Here is a 19,345-nt window from a genome sequence, read left to right as displayed (position 1 = left end):
CGTTTCACATTTGCAAAATTTCGTAAACAAAAGTAAACAAATTTCATACACAAAATGAAAGCTAAACTGACTGTTTACCAAAGACCACTCATACAAATAGTCACTTCTAAACATTTTTGCAATATGAACTTAAAGAGATGAGCATCTCATGGTGAAATTGATACTTCACAGTTGAAATTGTTACACTCTTTGTCCCTAATCCATATCCACAGGGGTTATGTTAAGAGTTCAGTTAATTCAGACAACACAAATCTAGGAAAGAAGTCTAAGGTTGTTTTGCTTCACATAGTTTGAAGATTGATGCTCTGCATGTTGATCTTGTGCATAAAGTTCAGCCTGAAATCCAAATGCAGTTCCAACGCGTGTCATAGTTAAACAATAGTTTTTGTAAGTTCCTAAATTTACATGATCTATAGATCCATAATCATTGTTAGAGCTCTCGGCGGATAATTTAACAGTTCTATTTTCTTTATTAGTTTGCTTAATAAATTGATGTGCAAAAGATTTTTAAGGGAACAAAGGTGGAACTTTCAAGCATGTCTCCGACTCTCCCGATTCCAGAAATATAATTTAAAAATAAATTTATTTCGGCTATTTGTCTGCATTCTCATTCTGGAAATCTGAGTAAGGACATTGCATACATACTTATTCCTTAGAACTCAGAAATCCTTAAAGCAGGTAATTTGTTTTTTGAGAAAACTCCTGACACAATTTGTTGTTCGTGCAGACTGTCACAAACAATGTATTTGCCCAGTAAATATCTAATTTTTTACACTTTAAAGCTCCTAGAGCATATTAGCAACTTATTAAGTACATATATGGGGCAGACGTTTGTCTGGATTCTGCACCTGCAATGTATGACTCAATATTCGAAGAACATGTTTTGGAAGGGCTTATATCACCCCAACGGGAAAGCATGGGAAAGCATGTGATTGACATAACATTACAGCTGGGCAAAACAACACAAATCTTCAGGATAAGAATGTTTCTGATTGGTTACAATAGCATAATTATGCTTGCAGAAATATATATATAATAACTCAAATATTTATCAAAACACGCAAGTTGAATTTATGATTATTGCCTTTCATGAGTTCTTCCTCTATTTATTGACATATATATAAAGACTGATTGTAAAATATATATAAAATTCAATTACGGAATTTCGAACTAGTAGCTTCTAACTGGCTGTAATACCAATTGTAAACAGAGATTGAAATTACAATCAAACAGCCGCAGCATATATAAACAAAACCAAATACATGTAATATGAAGAAACACGAAACAGTTGAAAACGAGCAAAACAACATAAATGAATCATAGTGCGTGTTCTTAGCATATAGTTTTTCTTCTACTCCTAATGATAGATTATTAAATTATGTCCATGTATAATTACAACTTTAAAAAGAGTTAATTTTTAATTCGCAATTGTGAGCTTAACACAGCAAATTCTGCTCCTCCTCAATTGCCCGTTTCATTTGAACTGTTCCAGCGGTATTATACACATTTCCAAGCAAACAATGAATTACGTGTGTCCTCTTCCAGGTTAGAAATATCGTCATGAAACCTCTTGAAGCCAACTATGTTGATCAATGATTGAAGCAAACTCTGTTATCAATGATAGGTAGGTCAACGTTTTTTAAACAGATAAAAAAGGAGGCAAAGTACTTGTTTAGTACCCTTCATTTCAGTTTCAAATCTATCTGAACAAAATTAATTTGAATGTTTTTGAAATTAAGAAGCAGCCAAAATGGGGGCTGACCCAATACAGAAAAAAACAATTGTCCAAAGATCAGTTGGTAATTGCTACCAGAAGATTACCCCACCCCCTTTCCAAATTTCAAAAAGTTACTCATAACCATAACAGTGATGTAGATGCTACCATAAGAATCGAAAGTCTTAACAATGTACAAAAACATGGCCATCAGATAACTATTGGCCTTACTATTAGTCCAAAGACAAAAACCAAAAGTGGCCCGAAGGCTCAGAGTGTAACTAAACAGCATAATAAACAAAATAAAACATAACCACAGCAGCAAGGGAACTGTCACTGGTTCCTCAGATTTTCCAGCAGCAGGCAAAGCGAGTCATCAGCCAGAAAGCCATACAGGACGCGGTTGGTCTCCACTTCCTTATAAACAAAAACTAACCCAAATGTTGAACAGATTTTTGTGCATAAATACCCAAGTCAAGTTCAATGTAATGAATGCAGATCCAATTAAAAAATCTAGGAGATGGAGCACATACTAATGAATGCTACTCTGTGGAGAGGTCCAACCCTGCAGATGGTTAAATGACACATTAATTTCATTCCCATTTCAGGTCATGTCAATTTTAGCTATGAATCAAATTGCTATAAATTATGACCAGCATCCATTTTTATCAATATACTCCATCATTTATAAAATTAATTCAAAGCTAATGTAGGAAAACAGAGGAAGCAGCTATCTATCTCAAGAGTAACTATAAAATTACAAGTGGAACTCAGAATTTCTAGCCTGTAAACCATGCAGAGAAGCAGAAATGAGCCAATCCAACAGCATTTATTGAAAACAAATGAAAAAAATATTTCTGAACCAAAATATGTGATAGTTTTAAGAGTGGGAAGCTCTATAAGCTGTATGATCGCACCATCCTGTTATTGTGTGGGTAGCTCAATAAGCTTTCTTAGCCACTGCAAAACTAACTCACACCACACAGAGACCAACAACAATCTGATTCAAAGCCACCTCAAGAAGTATAAATTCAGGTATTCAGTTCTGTACATGAAATTCAAAAAGCTTAGTAAAAGCAAAAAGCAAAAATCTAAAGAAAATGGAGTGGTTAATCTTAAAAAATCTAAATAATGACTGCTTTGTATAAATAAAAACTTCTATGCTCAATATAAATTGCAGTGAATCTTCTTTGCATTTATTGAAGTTGAATATTAATTGCATTTCAATTTGAAAATAAAACACTGAAGTTTAAAATAATAAATTTGATAAATGGAGAGTAAATCCACTTTACCATTACCTTCTCAAAAGGGTTTATGAGAGAGTGGTCTGGAAATACTCTGTCACGAAATTCACGGCATGCTTGAATGCCTGGGCAATACAATAGAAAACATAGGATGTCAAACTCAAAGTCCTTACCAGTCAAGCGCATATATGGTCTTCTGTGGAAAATCCTGTTTAAAATAATCTTTGCATCCGCAACCAATGTCCTAAAAGCTATAAGAATACGATGAACTAGACAAACTTATCCAATCACAATCCATGCTTCTTACCACGTCATTAGAACAACTATTAATGAAACTATTTTACAATAACAACTGACTCGGAAGAACCAAATAATCATTAGGATTACTTAATTAGCTCTTCTAGCTATTCATTAGTCCTTAATCTTTTCATCAGATCCCACTGTCTAGAAAAACTTATGCAATTAAGATGACTATTTTTATAAAGTCTTAGAGATTTTTAATTATCAAATTTGTAAAAATTTCCACAACTCATCACAATAAAATTTCCACAATTCAAATTTATGATGTCTTTGAGATTTATACTAATGTAAATCCATAGGTCACAACAAGAAATCCCAAACTAATATGAAAACTTGAAATGTCAAACAAAACTGAAGGAGTCCAGTAATCTTCTGTGAATGTAATTCATCGTGATTGTATTCTCTAACAAGAAGAAACTATCAGTCCAGTAATCTTTTGTGAATGTAATTCATTATGATTGTATTCTCTAACAAGAAGAAACTATCAAACAATGCCATGTATGGAGAAGAGACAGATTAGTAGGATTGTAATGTAAAGAGATTGTTATGATTCATTCAAATATTGGATCTACAGATGGAAACAGATGATTGGGATTGTAATGTAAAGAGTGAAGAAACTGAAACAGGGGAAGAACAGGACATAGCATAACACTAACACATAAATACAAATGACAGATTTTAGATACAGACTCTGCTACAGCAGAGACTAATTTCTTTTATTCCATACATTAATAGATATCATTACAATCATAAATAAAGAAGTCTTCTAAGATTTCTAAGATTGTCATGAAGAAAATATAAACTAATGTATTCTGCCGTAGACCAAAGAAACTAACTGTTGATGAACTAATAGACTCTAGATGCACTAATAGATTACATGACAAATACTATCATGATCACTGATAGTTACATTATGGACTGCAGGCATGTAACCAACCAAATATAAATGCAAAAGGAACAGAGGAAGAAGTTTTTGGTCTTTTATTGGAAACAAAACTTCCATCACCACTTATGGATGACATAAATCAATTTGTAGACAGGGGAGGAGCAGAGTTGAGGCACTCTTTCTTCTGGCCATAGAAGATTATTGTTGGTTGTGCAGGCTTGCTTGAATCTGAAAACAAATTTGAGGGATTCAGACAATTCCTCTGCACAGAAGGGAAGGACAGAAATCGAGGTTGAGACTAAGACGTGGGCTGAGACTAAGGATGAGGCTTTGTCAGTGGTTGTGGTTAAGGTCTTGATAGAGGCTGAGGTTTTGACAGGGTGTGTGGCTACAGTCTTGACATGACAACCAAAGACCATAATTTATTGAAAATATACGAATCTGTAAATACATATCAAAATGTTCAGAAGGCAAAAATATTAAGACAATGAGTGATCCCGTTTAATGTCTTCTAAGACCTTTATAAATATGATAGATAATCAATTGTTCAAAGATAAGGAAGTTAAGTCGATGCTAAATTGTAGACATACAGATTCATGTGATCAGTTATGAGTAACCACATATTCAAAATCTATGGTTTGATCTTTTATTTGGATTCTTAGTATTCATTCAACTAAGCCTTTGGAGTGGTGCCTCAGGTATACAATAAATATACTGGTTCTCATCGGATGGCAACAAAGTTATAAGCAAAGGGAGTAAGCATCCCAACAAAAGTACTTCCCTTAGAAAAACTCTTGTAAACTTCCTTTTCAAAAGAAAAACTCTTGTAAACTTCTTTTCAAAAGAACACAAATCAAAATCAGATTATTTGGATTAGAGGACTTGTTTAATAATGAATTGTACAGATCTCTGGTCAACATCCAAACAAATACATACCTGGATTGCAAAAAATATAATAAAAAATATTACCCCTAATCAATTGACCCATTTAACTTCCATAAGACCAACATTTGAGATGCCTGAATTTTAGATTCAATACATTTACATTTAGTAATCAGTGAGATGCAGGTCCAGTGAGTTTCAACTATGTCCGTGTATTTCCTAATAAAGTAATGTCAGCCCAATTCAAAAGAAAAGAAAAGATACTTTGCATGCTGATTGAAACAACCCTATGATGAATGATATCACCCTAAGGATGAAGGGAAACCATTAGGGCTTATGCCCTTGGACAGAAAACCATAAGATAAAACATTAATGTGATCACTTGGGCATGATGACTACTCGTAGAAAGTGAAAGTTGCTATAACACATACAAATTGTTAGTGCCTATAGGAGATAGTAGGCAGTTTAGTAGATGTAAAAATAGGAAGACAAAACATGAAACAAACATTTTTAGTGTGAGATAAGACCTACTCGACACAACTCAAAAATTGTAACTTTCAGAAAATTCATTCATATCAAGAATGGCAATAAAGAAAGGTGAGGCATAAATTTATTGTAAAAAAAATTATTCCCTATGAATCTAATATGCAGAAAATGAAAGGTCCATTTCAACAACCTCTCATGGTTATGTAAATCTCACTGCTACTAGAAGGTCTCGATATTGGCTGCTCCAGTAGTTTCATGTAACATTAAGAAAGCCTTGGACAGATGTTGAAATAATCATTACAAACTAAGGTTCAGTTGTTCTCTGTTTAAATTTGTTAACATGTTGGATGCTTTTGTATATAATTTCACCCACATAACTTCTGTGGTGAATAATATTCAATCAGCATTTCAAAACATATGTGGGTTGTCTTAACACTTTGACCATATATCCATCATTTGATTTACAGATAATTCTTCCTTATTTTGTGTAATGCTTTGATTGAGGTTTGGCCCTCTAGACCATTTGACATAGACTAATGAAAGCTCATGAAACATCCTTCATTGATGCAATTTCTGCTAGTTTTTTATTTCAGAAATTGAATGTTTACAATTTTTTGTCAGTTAGTTAAATTCAAATGAATTATTTGTAAGAGTCATCTTCTATGTTAATGTTGTTTGCAGACTGAAGTAGATTTCACTGACAAGGGAACTTATGAGGGCCTGTTGAAGGAATATTGGCTTGAACTAACGGATACACACTCAATAACATTGGCAGATCTTCATAAAGCACAAATTCATGAGGACACAATCAAAGGTGACAAAGATTCAGAAAGAATATTTAAGAAAGATAAGTTATTGAATATTGGATCATGTGAGAAGTTGGACTGTCAAGACACAGAATGTAAGAAGAATGAGCAAAAGCAGTTAAATACAAAGAGGTCAAGATATGTAAGGTCTGAAGAACTGGAGTGCAAATCAGAAAACAGAAGTATACCATTGGGAAAGGATTGTGATGGATGGGCTTCTAAAGAGCTTATCAATCTGTCTGATTGTACACATACGTAAAGAGACCAAAAATCCTCTTTCTTGTGTTGAAGTAAAAAATTTGATATTGAAATACATTTATGAGAATAAACTTCAAAATACTTTTAAAAGAAATCATTTTCTTTGTGACCAAAGATTGTATAAGCAGAGATAGTTTCCAGCTCCCTGAAATGTATAGGCTTCTTGAATCACACATTATACCCAAGCAAGGAAATATAAAAGATGAACCTCAGAGGATGGATGTAGTTACCGATGATAGTCACAAGAACTTTGGGGGGAATAAGGTGCCAATGGACACAACTAGGAGAGTGAAAAGACATCAACTGCGAAAAAATGCAGATGGAGTCAAAGCTCTAAAAATAATCTAAATGAATTTGCCGCCATAAATGTGCATAATGTCAGGTTAATAAACTTGCAACGAGTTGCTCTTGAAGATCTTCTAGAAGACCTTGGAACTTTTACCAAGAAAGTTACTGGCTCTTTTGTAAGGATGAGATTAACAGCAACAAGAAGCCAAAATTTGATGTGCCATCGACTTGTTCAAGTTGTGGATAATAAACAATCACCATACCCACTAGAGACTATGATTCCACTATTAGGTACAAAGAAAGGGCAAAAAACTTACATCACAAGGAGGAAAACGACAAACCTTATTTTGGAAATCTTGAATTTAGACGAGGAAGAAATTTCTATTAATCAAGTATCCAATCATGATTTCACTGAGATATTTTATTTTGGAGTAAAGCATCATTCTTTTGCTGAAAATGGTCAGGCATAAATATGGCGTAAACACTTCTTAATAATTACACAGTTTTTAAATATTTATTATTAAAATAAAAGTACTTTGAAGTTTTCCTTGGCATATTCAATGTCTTCCATGATGAGAAATTACATTGAAGTTTTTCTTGCCGTATGCATATGTTAGCAGCAGTTTTGGTAGCAATTTAAGGAACATCTTTGTTTGTCCTCGTCCTGCTACTAACAGTGGGCCTCTTTCATTTAGGCCTTTTCATCTAGGAGACAAGTTTCGACACCCTGATAAATATCCAATGCAGTATGACTTGTGGCCTGTGGATCAAGATCAAATCCCTTGGATAAATGACATGTTCCAGAAGGCCCACATAATTTTCTCCCAATGTTGTCATCATCAGATTGGGCATGGCATCTCTTCTTGAACTGAGATAATGGATGGTGGTAAGGTCGGCACCCAAGGGCTTTGAATGCCACAAGGACATGATACTGAAAAAGGTTGTATGTACAGGAAGAATTGGTAATTCACTATTTTATAATCAGAAAACAGAGTTTCCAATGTTGTAGATGAAGGAGGCCTTTGATCAAAGAAACTCAAAGCTCTACGATATTTGGTGACAGGACTAATAAGGAAAAGGTATGGAGGTTGAATAAGGTATGCATCCTATTCCTCAAGGCCTAATAATCCTTAAGACTGAATTTTAACAGTAACATTTATGGCCAAAATGATAGAACTTCGGAATATATATGGAATATTTAAGGATTGATTGTATAATAATGGAATGGTAATGTTTGTTGATATGGTGATTTATAGTTGAATCAATCTAACGAAGAATGGTACACTTAATCTAGTTGAGTAAATCTTTCATGTAAGGAACTAAAGATCTCATCAATATTTTATCCCATACAAATTTTAAAATATAAAAGAGGCTTTGCAATAAGACAATTACCAATCTAGCAACAAGGAATTAGCATATGCTACCTATTCAAGCTTAGGTTAATGTTTTATTTCATTAAAAATGATAATGTATGAAAAAATATAAAATAATAGTACCTGGTCTGTCATTTTGTATGGAGGTCAAGTAGATATCTTAATAGAAAGTTACAAAGAAAAGTGTATGCATGCCAATTATGATCATTACATAAATAGGCATTGAAAAAAAAAAATTACATAACCTATTACAAAATAGCACTTACCCAAAAGATTGGAAGAGTGAGTTTTATATGCAAAAATTTCAATTTCAACTTTATAACAACCTCTGCAAAAACCAGGCACTAGTCAGCAAGAGAGATTAGATTTTAACAGTCTTAAAATTATTGGTTAGTTTTTGGATTTCAAGCTGTAAACAAAATTTTACCTACTCAAAAAACATGTCGTTTAATGGAACACTAAAGTGTTCTCCTTCTATGTCAGAAAGTAGATATCCAACTCCATAGATCAGATACAAAACGCTGCTATAATATCTACAACTGGTGCAGTGATGTGAACCTGTCAAGGAAATTATACATAAGTGGATTAGTTTAGTAAGAGTAGAACATGCCCCTTGGAAAGAAAAATTCAAATTCCAATCAGACATTTTAGTTTGATCATTAACTATCTAAATATGTGAATATTCTATAATTATCATTGGATTAAGGAAAATATCATGTATATCATATGCTAAGGATCTAAGGATCTAAAAAGACTAGGAATATCCAAATAGTACACATGGAGAGGCATTGTTGAAATGGCTAAGAATGTGTCACGACTTCCTTAAAGAGGTTTGCATTCATATTTGAACTTTGATGTTCAAGTCAGGCACTGAGGCATACATTTATGATTTATCAAATAAATTATCTTTCTAATGTTTATTTGTGAATCTATTTATGCTTTTGTACTCAAATAAACTTTATTAATATTATATATGTGATGTGTTACAGGCCACGATATCCTTACCTGGTGATGGAATTATCAATGTATTGCAATTGATGGACACCTGGATGTATCTAGACGACCTGAGACATCCACAATGTTCCTCAACTGTCATAGGGATGACCTCATGTCTCCTTCATGCCATACTTTTTTTATTGGAAGAAAATAAATAAACATAGACCTTCGATAAGAGTTAGTGAGGTGGGGGGGACGGCGGGGTGCCCAAGCTACCTCCATTCCGTGTATTAGTTGGCCCTCCGTGCTCTTTATCAAACTCTGAATTGCCAGGGGTACTATTTGAAGAAAATTTTCACTGGTATCTCCTTGGATGAGTCACAGTTTGATAATAGAAATTGGTTAGATGTCAATTTTTATAGTGATAGCCTAGATAAAGCTCAACTATAAGAGATCTAATTGTATTATTGTATATCCATAAACTAAACCTACTGCTTTGAAGCCATTGGGCCTTTTGTCATTTTATAGTTTGAATTTTCAATAGAATGTAAATTGCTACAATAGTTAAATCAATTGACATTGACCATTGAATCTGGAAATTGTTGCATTATGCTGATGTGTGAACTTGAATCTTGATGTCATATAAAACTAAACTTGCAAAGTATTACAACTCACATTGCTTTTCTTATATTGCATGTTATTTTTAGGAAAGGAATAGCAGGACAGGCTTCAAGGATAGCAGTCAAAGATGCCAATTTGTGGGGATGAAAAGGGGCACCAATATGCCAGTTTTTTAGGATAGCCTAAAAGTGGTCCATGGATGAGGACTGTTAAGAACAAACTCAGACCAGCATGGCATGTGCGACTTTTCTTTGCTAAATTATGATTTCAAGAAAGAAATTTTGCATAGTTCACCAATAGTCCCTAAGATGAGTTTCCTAAACTCTAAATCATATGATAGCATCAAAGCTTTGAAATTTTATAAATTGTAGCAATTTATCTTGAAGATGCATCCAGAGACACTAGTGCTTTGAAAATGAAATGCAAACATGGACCCATCATGGTGGGATGTATGGCCTATAAGAAGTTAAAATAATTCAAAGCATACATTATTTATGCACATGAGACTCTCCTTAAGCTAGAGGAAAGTTTAATATAACTATTGTGGGGGAATTTGAAACTGATGTTATGACAAGCTATTTGTTTTTGGGCCTTTTGACCCTGGATACTCCCCGACAAGCATTATCTCTCACGTTGATTGATTATGGCTCAAATGAATCTTTTATTTCAGATGCAAGCAGAGATAATTGGTGAGCATTCTTTCTTCATTCTTGTGCATTAATTTCTGTACTTCTTAAGTTCACATTTTAGGGAGTAGTACGGACCAGTCAAAGCTAAAGAAATGAGTATAAATCTGTCGTTTGGGAACCAAACACCAGGAATTGCAGATGTTCGACTCTTAATGCAATGAAAATAAATGAAATAATGATAAATCCCTGAATTGTCTATCATTTTTTCCTCTTTCTATTAATGCATTGTAGAGTGTAAACAAAAATGTTGATGCTAAAGATATTCACACAGTTACTTCTAGAAGTACTCTACCTCATTATGCTGGAATTTTTTAAACAAGTTCCCTATATAGCCAGAAATGATTGTATTGACAATGTCACACCTCTATGGCCACTTCTTGTTGATTTATGACTTACAAGACTTGTATAATCAGTTTCTATGGCTATGGTCATGGTAGTCTGATGACAACAATTCACAATCAGAAGATTGGAGATCCAATTGATTTGATTGCAAATATCAATTACCCAAGCCAAGAATAGTAGATAAATCTGTTAAGGGTTGTCATTCTCCCAGTCCTCACAAAAAGGCCAATGCTTGATCTACTTGGATATAAATCTAAACACAAATCTCACAATGAAAAAACCCCGAATATTTAAATATTGTGCAACTTTTTACAGTTACTTCTTCTATTTTACATATTTAAATATCTCATTTCAAGAGCATAGAATGCTTCGTTCACATCTGTTATGAAGAGTCCTCCTTGCAATCCGTAATTTCCACCTAATCAGAATCTTTTTTTTTTTAACAGAATTTCATACAGCAGCCTATCTCAGATTTGACTGTATTGCATTATTTTAATCAACCCCTATTCTTGACTCTTTCTCAGTGTGTCTTCATCAAGTTTACATTGGACTGTAATTCTTATTCACATCTATTTCTAAGTAGAGAATATGAAGCCTCAAGCTTATATAAGAATAGAATTCTATTAACTCTTCATTAAAATTGGGTTTTATTACTTCCACTAGATAAAGATAAGGACTGTACGTGTTCTACATTAGTTAGACTGGAGCAGAATAGTCTGCACCATATAAGAATTCACCAGACATATAAACCTCCCAATTTGCAAATTGAAATATGAGTGAAGCAATGTTAGCAAGCAAATGAGGGAACACAAACCATTGTACTGAGCAAGCAATTTTTACATAAAGTCAAGCTACCTTTGTCTCCACTGGATCTCCTGCAGCTTACTCAGCCACTATGCATGCAAATCAACCGCTATTTATACTCCAATTGCAGTAGTATGAGATAGCTTATCAGCCTCACCAAGTATTATAACTGCACAACACAGTGATTTACATTTTCATATTATTAAATTAAATTATTAAAGGGATCAAAATAATCTAACAGGATGGGAAGATGGTATTACAAAAATTGCGAATACAATGTGGGAGCACAGATTTTAAAACAGTGAGTTCAAAGCTCAATACCATATTCATCACCGTCAATTATGAACTTCCAAGAAATTTATAAAACTGGGCATTAAATTCACACAAGATCTCTTTGGCATTAACCATGCAGGCTCTATAAAATCTAAGGCAAGCTTGAGCCATATGCAATCTCAAACCATTATATTAATCTGATGAGATATTACCAACAACTAGTGGATCATCAAGACAAACTACTAGGCTAGCTCCGTTGCTTAGGTCATGGGAGGTTGATATATTTTCTTTAAAAACGTGTGCATCAAATCTTCATTTGCTTGATTAAGCATAATTACATGCTAAAATTTATGCCTATTTTCTTACTGGAGGTTGCAAATCTGGCAGTTTTTCTACACAGGTTGAGGCGGGTAAGGTAACTGATCCAAATATATTATTTTGCAGATCCATTTTTGAAATTTTAAGCATTTGGGGGTTTTGCCTATTTGGCCTCTAAGAATGAGTAGAATACTTATTTTGTGAAGATGGGTAAGCGATAAGGAAAGCGCGAGTCTGTGAGCAACAATGTTCTGAAGAACATTATACTGAGCTATACCTATGTGGGCATCTGGATCTTCTTGAGTTTCACTGTGATTGTATACAAAAAATATATTTTGGATAAGAAGATGTATAACTGGCCTTCCCCTATTAGTTTGACAATGATCCTCATGGCATTCTGAACGGCTCTGGCTATTCAGTTGGTCATGTTCAAAAAACTTGTTTAGTCAATTGGGATGTCCAAGGAGGTCTATTTGTCCTCTGTTGTGCCCATTGGAGCTCTGTATTCAATGAGTCTTTGGTTCTAAAATTTGGCCTAAATTTTTCTGTTCATGTCATTTATCTAGATGATAAAAGCCAGGATGCCTGTGGTTGTGTATTCTACTGGAGTTGGGTTAGTCCAATACCATGGCAAACATGATTGGGATTTTTGTTGGGGTGGCTATTATAGCCTATGGAGAGGCCAAATTTAATTCACAGGGTGTGATGCTTATGTTAGGCACAACTTTTTTTTAGGCTACAAGATTGGTTTTGATGTAGACCCTGCTTACATCAAAGGGCATAATCCTCAATCTCATCAGCAGACTCTTTTATGTCACTTCTTGCTTTCTTCTATTTTTTACCGTCCCATGGTTGTTTGCCGAGTTCCATGTGCTCAAGGAGACCTCAACCTTCCACTTTGATTACTTCATCTTGCCCAATTATCTCTGTCACTTTGCCCTTAACCTTGCAGTTTTTCTCCTGATTGGAAATAAATCAGCTTTGACAATGAATGTAGCTAAGGTTAAGGATTGGTTGCTGATTACCTTCTCTAAGGGAGTGTTCACAGATACAAAAGTTTGATGTTTTCTTTTTGACAGACCTAACTCTCCAAGGGCAGAGAAATTTATCAGATGTTGTTATTGCAACTAACCTGGTGGACATCTATGCAAAATAGGAAAGTAGAGACAAGGCATGAGCTGTTTGACAAAATGCCTCAAAGAAATGTGGCAACATGTATTGCTATGATTGCAGGATATGCACAAAAAAGATTTGTTGAAAAGGTGAAAGGCAAACTTGAAATCGTTTATTAGCATCTTCACTATATGTCCCAAAATGGGAGCTTTGGGATACAATATAGGCATCCATCAAAGCATGAAAGATGGATAAATTTTGTCAAATGGTGTTGTTGCTACTGCCTTGGTAGACATTTATGCCCAATGTGAAGCATAGACATTGATAGAATACCTCAAAAATATATTATTTGGACTGCAATGATAGTAGGATCTCGATAATTGAGGACTGCATTAAAATATGGTAGAAAATTCCTGGCACAATCTCAATAAATAACAACAGCTAAATGTTTATAAGAAACTGCACTCCAAATTTGCCCAGAGGTGCATTAATGCAGATTGCCTACACAATATGAAAGCTTAATGTCTACATGAAATTGTACCCCATAGTCACCTAGATGTGCACAAATACAGGATGCCTACATAATAACATCACTTTGAATCAGGGCACAATAAGAAATCAATAAAGGCACGGTTATGTTATATTAATGAATTAATTAAAATCATTGGAAGATATGTATAGAAGGAAGTCATTGAAAGATCATTTAGAATCAGGGTGCAAAAAGATGAGTAATTTTATGGTTGTCTATTTTATCCTCACAGTTTTGGTCTTCAATCCCCTATAAATCTAAGCCATTTACTATTCTCGGAGTTGAGAAACACTACTAGCACAACAGTGCTCATTCAGAACTTCATAAAACTTTAACTCAATAATTGCAACTTCATAAAACTTTAACTCAATAACCGCAATTGACTATAACCTCTAGAAAAAGGTGAAACCAAATTTGTCTCTTAACAAATACTCTACCATCTCCACTGATAGAGGTTCCTCGATATGCTTTCGTATTAAATTTAATAAACAAATTCCAAGTTGTCCTGGAGGATTCATCATCAAGGTGAAAAGGCTTCAACCTTAGTAGCTTTTAGAATGAAAAACAATCACAGTACATTGATTTGTCATCAGGATGAACAAAAATAATCATTGTTATATTGACCATAAATAAAGAATCAAATACTAACAGGTAGTTCTTACACCTATTTGGATCTGGGTGTTGGTATTTTAAGGAACGTGTTCTTAAAAACCTTTGAATGTTAATAATTAGCAAGGAACTTTTCAAATGTTAATCCATCTTCCAATATTGTGATTACTAATGTAAACAGGGAATTGCTCCTTTTTCATATCATAGTCTTCTATACATTCACATTTTCTGTAGTGGATCTCTGACTACAACAGAATCTATTAAACCCTTGACAGTATGAAATAATGAAGCTAAATTACTGGTAGTGTTAGAATGTCTAAGTCTTGCAATTAGATGAGGAATAGGGAAGTTAATGGTACCAAAGATTCACAAATAAACATTGGAGCATCACACAGTTTCCTTCCAAATAAACACAAGCTATATTTTGTTAAATATGAAGGCCTTAAGGATTCTTACAACTCTTCAATCACAAAAAATGATTTTTAAAAATGAGCAGACAACTCAATTAACATGTGTGACTATTTGCACTCTCTAAAATGGCTCTTAAATATGAACGATGGAGAATACATAACTCAGTGAACATGGGTTTCTTTGCAATCCTTGCAGTAAATTGTGGCAAGGAAAAACTGAAAAGAATAAACCTCAAATTAGTAAATGAAAAATAATCAATTGACAATGTTGTACTTATATAAAAAATTATTGATTGACATGATCAATAATAAAAAATGACACAATACAAACCTGTACTTCAGTCCACAATTTAATCGGTTACAATATTACCCACTGTTCAGAGAGCTCAAATAACAACAGATGAAGAGGGATGGCTGTATGCATACACACACGTCTGTTTTTAGTGCACATTATAACAATGTATTAGCAATTCAAACATAAATGATAAATCTAACAATACAACCTCTCACCAGCTCTCAACAATCTTCAAAAACTAGGATAAATTTGATAATAATTTCCTGGAACCAAATTAATACTTTGGTATAACTTTGTTTAAAAGTTCATTACATTAATTATTAGTAAACCAAAAAGATTTTAGAGGACGAATCATAATTGTTGAGATACAGCTACAGTGGAGTATAATGTCCACCCTCAAAACAGAAATAAGATCATAATTAATTCCTATAACAGAGCATAATTGTACAAAATCTAATGATGACTTGAACCTAAAAATCATTTCAGAGAGCTTCAACTTCTCAATTTCATTGAACAAAAACAACAACCACATTTAGAATACACTTTAATGGATTCAACAAGTACTGTCTACTTTGAAAGCATTGCACACAGCATGGGCATCATAGATGTTGAAAAGAAAATAGCATTAGGACAGTGGCATCAATTTTTTGCATACTCTTCAATGATACCATGGTTTTTTATAGAGTAATAGCATCAGAACATAAGGTTGCAAATAACACGTCTCAAAACAAAATCAAAGTTCCCTCTCAAATAACATAGAAAACATAGTGCATATAAAGATGGTGAAATTTTCTAATCTTCCTAAGAGCGGGGAGTGACTATATTCCAATAAATCAATTAAAGCATATAGTGCCTTCACAAGGAACAGGGATGCATTTGTACTGGAAGCATGTTTAACAATTTTTTAACAAAAAAATTACAAAACATCATTTTTAATGTTAGAAATATCAAAAATATTGAAACAATGTAACACCCAAACAATGATAAAGAAATCCAAGAGGAGAACACTAGTGAAAATGTAGAATCCACCAGATCAGAAAAGTTTGGGGACAAGAAAATAGACATGCCAAATAAAGTGACCTCATGGTTCAAGAACCTAAAATAAAAACTACCTGTTGAAGACCTCCATGATGCATAGAGAACCATGAGACCTCGAGATCATAATAGTATAGAATAGCCCCCCTACACTTTGTCCATTACTGTTAAGTACTGTGATAAGTGGTACTTCAAGGGGGCATGTGGGAAGAGGCCTGTAAATTACAATATCTACTAGAAGCTAACTATGCAGAGGATACATGAGGAGGATCCCTACCCTCTACTAGTACTGCTAAATGGGGTCAGAGCGAGAATGAAAGCCAGCTACTATTGTTAGTATAATTCATGGATTTTGCTACCCACCAAACTTTACAGTCAAGGTTTTATCGCCAGTCTCCATAACTTTATCCCTCAGCTTGGTGGATAAAGCATGAGCTCAGGGGTTTCGTATATGGCATAGTTAAACATGTGGCTTTGATTCCCGACTCCAATCTCCTCTGGCCTCTTTGTCAGATGGGCATTTCATGTCGTGGGCAATATCGGGGCTCTACTGTTCAATGTTCCAATGCACACTGCATTAGTCTACATCAAAACCTGCATCATGAAAAACACCCCAATTTTTTTGTAGGTCTGGTGTACAATCTTCTATAAATCTATGTTGGCTCTGTGGGTCATCTTCAGCACAGAAGCCTCGTTCAATTGCGGGGCTGGTGCAGGAAGATCAAACAGCTATTTATTGCTTACGAGTACATGCCAAATGGAAGCCTGGACAAATTCGTATTCCCAGATCCAGACGAAACAATGTGAATACTTTCCTGGGAGCAAAGGTACGCAATTATGAAGGGCGTCGCTGCAGGGTTGTTATATCTTCGCAAGCAATGGGAACGCAAGGTGGTTCACAGAGATGTTAAATCCAGCAATGTTTTGGTTGATTCGGAGCTCAATGTCAAACTTGGTGACTTTGGGCTTGCTGATTTGTACGATCATTCGCAAAATCCACAAACAACCCGGGTAGTGACATCGCTCCAGAAGTCACAAAAATAGGGGAAGTCGCTCCACGATCTGATGTATTCAGTTTTGGCATTGTTTTACTCGAAGTTGCATGTGGCAGGCCATGGTAGGGCACCCCTACCCCTACAATAATAGGCTACCGGCCCCTACCCCTGCAGACCTATGGCAAAGGGTAAGGGCAATAGATTATTGTAGGGTGTAGAGAAGTGATTGAAAGAAATGCAGCCCTATGGCGAAGGAGAAGTTATGTTCGGGAAGATAGCTGCTATCTGTGTTGGATGGTAGAGTGCTGAAGACCTGGTAGCCTTTCTTTCTAATAATAGGGGAGATTGCGCATGCATGCAGAGTGCAGAGGCCCATAGATTTGTCCAAGGGTAGTGAACAGATTATATTGCTGGGTAGTGAACAGATTATATTGCTGGCTTGGATGAATGATCTATATGAAAATGGAAAAATCTTGCTCTCGGCTGACCCCAATCTTAAGGGTTCGTTATCCAGTAATAAAGTGTTTCAATTTTTGAACCTGTTAATCTTCTGGTTATGTGTGAAATACATCTCATTTTAATCATCGGAATAGTCATTTATCTCTGAGTTTTTGTGAGTTTCTGAATCTTCATGTCTCCAGCTCGTTCCCAGCTCCACACAGGACTTGAAATTTTCAAAATCTGACTTCTGAGCCCCAAGTTATAGTAGGTTAATGGAGAGACTCAAAATACGTGTTTTCAAGTTTATCATTAACCATTAACCTCTCAAATAGGTTAATGATAACTTTCAAATCGCGCATTTTGGAGTAGGTTAATTAACCTCTCCAAAAACACGTATCTATTAACCTCCCAAACAGGTTAGTGATAACTTTAAAATTGCGCATTTTGAAGTAGGTTAATTAACCTCTCCAAAAACGCGTATTTCTTATCCTCTTCGAGACAGTTACTAACTTGTTTGAAAATCTCTCTAACTTGTTTAAAATTCTTCTATGAGAAGTCACACATGCAAAATGAAAGCTATGTGCCAGGGAAAGTTCAGAGTAGGGATGTAGATTTAGTGGAATTTCCTCTAAATTTAGAATACTTTGAGACCGAGTCCTTTCTATTTGGAGCTCTTGGGTAATCTAGTTGCACCAAATTTACCTGTCGGGGGACCTCAACCAGTGGGAGGCATCAAAGCCCATCTCAGCCCTATCGTTCATGATATCATTCTGGAGTTCGCTTATCAAGAAGTTGGTCACCTCTGGGCTATAAAGGCAATTGTGCCTGGGTTTCCTCGGCCTCTACTAAATCTCAGTGCTGAAGTATTTCAAATATAGTAGATGCTACATTCCTTACCAAACTAAACCCACTATTCGATCCTTATGCAAACTCTCTAAATTATCTGCTTGCGAGCTACCTATCTTCAGCTCCAATATGCAACAGCAAAATGGCTCACAGCGAGGCTTCTTGGAGTAGAATCTGCGCAGGATGCAGGGATACGTGGGTTGTATGAGAGGTTGTCTAAGAAAGTGAAGTCATAAACATACATTGTTGCTGAGTTTAGAGACAAACCTTCCATGCTAAAAAGTTGAATTATTAACATGGCTCAGCAAGTGGCACACAATACAAACTTGTTACGTATATGGATAAACAACGATATATATATATCAACTCGCCAACATTGTAGGAAATAGCACCATGATGATATAACAACCACTATCGTGTATTGTCCTAGACAAGATTGGCTTTTCAAAGAGTTGTGGCCTGTACAGAGGAATGTCTTTGTATCAACTCTCATTTGTGTCATGTGAACTTGCACGACAGTCATGGTGACGTGGGTTTAGTCTTGCTAAGAATCCGACTGGGTTTAACTTCATTAGCATGAAATATAACTGCTTTTACACGGTTGTCTTTCTAACAAGTTTACGTGGGCAATCTACAATCTACATGGAGATTATTGGCTATAACTAGCCCGAATATTTGAAGAAGAATGCTAAAACAAGCATTGGAAAAAGAATCTGATTGATACAAGATAATGATTGCCTTGGATCAAATAGGATTCTAATTGTTCATATCTAGATTCATGGACAAGTTGCAGAGGATGTAAACAGTACCTGAGATCGCCCTTGACTTGTTTGACATAATGTCAAAATAAAA

The 19,345-nt window shown here is 34.9% G+C and overlaps 1 long non-coding RNA gene and 2 pseudogenes across 3 annotated transcripts; 2 read left to right on the top strand and 1 right to left on the bottom strand.

Moving 5' to 3' along the window:
* Positions 1-1,704: 1,704 nt before the first annotated feature.
* On the bottom strand, positions 1,705-17,743 carry LOC149580373 (uncharacterized). Of its 3 annotated transcripts, none has more exons than XR_016353501.1 (10): positions 16,289-17,743; positions 15,213-15,295; positions 15,044-15,097; positions 11,681-11,798; positions 8,669-8,795; positions 8,504-8,565; positions 3,013-3,083; positions 2,632-2,714; positions 2,248-2,279; positions 1,705-2,131 (listed from the first exon to the last, which is right to left on the bottom strand). It is a non-coding gene; the product is annotated as an uncharacterized LOC149580373 (long non-coding RNA). The 3 variants fall into 3 exon arrangements; XR_016353509.1 differs by having other exon boundaries at positions 2,632-2,759; positions 8,665-8,795; positions 16,575-17,743; XR_016353512.1 differs by lacking the exons at positions 15,044-15,097; positions 15,213-15,295 and having other exon boundaries at positions 2,632-2,759; positions 8,665-8,795.
* On the top strand, positions 12,427-13,483 carry LOC149580374 (putative sugar phosphate/phosphate translocator At2g25520 pseudogene; annotated as a pseudogene).
* Positions 17,744-18,209: 466 nt separating the features above from the next.
* LOC149580372 (ferritin-like catalase Nec2 pseudogene) lies at positions 18,210-18,729 on the top strand (annotated as a pseudogene).
* Positions 18,730-19,345: the final 616 nt, after the last annotated feature.

The sequence above is a fragment of the Cupressus sempervirens genome, chromosome 1 (assembly GCF_028749045.1).
Source record: "Cupressus sempervirens isolate cs-2001-9-10 chromosome 1, ASM2874904v1, whole genome shotgun sequence".
Taxonomy (NCBI): Eukaryota; Viridiplantae; Streptophyta; class Pinopsida; order Cupressales; family Cupressaceae; genus Cupressus; species Cupressus sempervirens.
This window is presented reverse-complemented; position numbering and strand designations above follow the sequence as displayed.